Genomic DNA, 2500 nt, shown 5'->3' on the forward strand with positions numbered 1-2500 from the left:
TTGCTGAGGAACGTGGAAGAGAAGCTGCCCCAACAACAAGAATAAGAGAGGGACCAAAGTAAGGCCCGCGAGAGCACTTCCATAGAACCGATGGTGGCAGAGTTTGGCGAGAAGCTGGAGAGGGTCCAGCACGACTTCAAGACGTTGGAGGACCATGTCTTGGAGCAAGTTGACACACTCAAAGGAAATGCCGAAGAGACCAACAACGAGGTGGAAGCTCGGTTCATACAGCTCGAGGATATGATCCAAGCCGTCCGTGAAAGCATCGAGGGGATGCGGGAGGACTTGACGCTCTGCAAGAGAGCCGCCGTTAGCGGGAGCGCTAACCATGTCTCCACCCGAGGGTCGAGTGCCCAAGCCACAAGGGTTCAACGGGGCAAGGACGCCAAGGAAGTCGAAAACTACCTATGGCGGATGGAGCAATACTTTGAGGGAATCGGCCTTAACGACGAGGCCGCCAAGGTAAAGACCGCTGCCTTATATCTTTCCGATACTGCTATGTTATGGTGGCGTAGGAAACATGCCGACATTGAGCGAGGAGCTTGTCGGGTAGATACGTGGGATGAGTTCAAGAAAGAACTCAAGAAGCACTTCTATCCCGAGAATGTGGTCTACGAGGCTCGCAAGAAATTGCGGGAGTTGAAGCAACGGGGTATCATGCGGGACTATGTGAAAGAATTCACAACCCTTATGCTTCAAATTCCAATATGTCCGAAGAAGATCTCTTGTTCTACTTCATTGACGGACTACAAGGATGGGCCAAGCAAGAGATGCACCGTCGGGACTTAAAACGGTTGATGAGGCCATTGCCATCGCCGAGTCACTTGTCGACTTCCAACCCTACTCCCACACCAATGCAACGAAAAATAAAGATAAGTATCCAGCCAAAGGTGGGGGAGAACGGCGGGAGAATTACCAAGGCAACCGAGACCGAGATCACCGAAGGCCACAAACTAAAGAGGGAGATCGTGATCGACGTCCGGGCCGAAGGGACTATGAAGAGAAGAAAAAGGCATTCGTTCCCAAAGGAGGATGCTTCTTGTGTAAAGGACCACATCCGATGAGTAGCTGTCCCAAACTTGGTTCGTTGTCTGCCATCGTCGATCGTCAAGACACAGAGTCTCAAGCCGAGATGGGTCACTCCAAGTTCTAAACGCCTTGAAGGCCAAACCATTGACACCAACATCGAGTAATGGGCTCATGTATGTGGAAGCGGTGATCAACGAGAAGTCGACAAGAGCCATGGTGGACACGGGAGCTACCCACAATTTCGTGTCGAAAGACGAAGCCAACCGTCTGGGCCTAAAATACACTGGGAGCACAGGATGGCTCAAGACGGTAAACACACAAGCTGTACCACTCCATGGCGTGGCACGAGGGGTCGAGCTACGCTTAGGCACTTGGAAGGGCCAAGTGAACTTTTCTGTCATTCCCATGGATGACTTTAAGGTCGTTTTGGGGTTAGACTTTCTCCGACAGGTAACCGCTATCCCTATGCCTTCCTTTAGTTCTGTTTGTATCTTGGAGAAAGGATCTCCTTGCATGATCCCCACGGTCGAGGCACCGAAAGAGAAAGGTCGAGATGCCACACAACTCTCGGCCATACAACTTGGTAAAGGCATCAAGAAAGGGGACATTACTTACTTGGCCATGCTAAAGGAAGATGACGAGATCGAGAAAACGATGACCTACCATTGATCATCCGTGAAGTCCTAGAGGAAAACAAGGACGTGATGCCGCCCGAGTTACCAAATAAACTTCCCCCAAGGCGTGAGGTGGATCACAAGATCGAGTTGGAACCCGGTGCCAAGCCGCCTGCCCTGGCACCCTACCGAATGGCCCCACCCGAACTTGAGGAACTTCGAAGGCAACTCAAGGAGCTAGTCGATATGGGAATGATTCGACCTTCGAAGGCACCGTATGGCGCACGGTACTCTTCCAAAAGAAGCACGATGGGTCATTGCGCATGTGCGTCGATTACCGGGCACTTAACAAGGTAACCATTAAAAATCGCTACCCGATCCCTTTGATTGCCGATTTATTGACAGACTTGGAGGAGCCAAGTGTACACAAAGATGGACTTGCAAAAAGGCTACTACCAAGTTCGAATAGCAGAAGGCGACGAGCCAAAGACCGCATGCATCACCCGATACGGATCGTTCGAGTGGTTGGTCATGCCCTTTGGTCTAACCAATGCACGGCGACGTTTTGCACGCTCATGAACAAGCTCTTCCAACCGTACTTGGACCAGTTCATGGTGGTGTACTTGGACGATATCGTGGTATACAGTAACTCCATCAGAGAACATGTAGACCACTTGAGGATTGTGTTCAAGATACTTCGAGAAAACGAGCTGTACGTCAAGAAGGAAAAGTGCACGTTTGCCACCGAGGAGGTACACTTCCTTGGACATGTAATCGGCCACGGGAAGCTATTAATGGACAGGAACAAAATCAAGGCCATAACCGAGTGGGAGCCGCCGACCAAGGTAAGTGAGATG

Source organism: Hibiscus syriacus, unplaced genomic scaffold (assembly GCF_006381635.1).
Source record: "Hibiscus syriacus cultivar Baekdansim isolate YM2019G1 unplaced genomic scaffold, ASM638163v2 tig00116012_pilon, whole genome shotgun sequence".
NCBI classification, from domain to species: Eukaryota; Viridiplantae; Streptophyta; class Magnoliopsida; order Malvales; family Malvaceae; genus Hibiscus; species Hibiscus syriacus.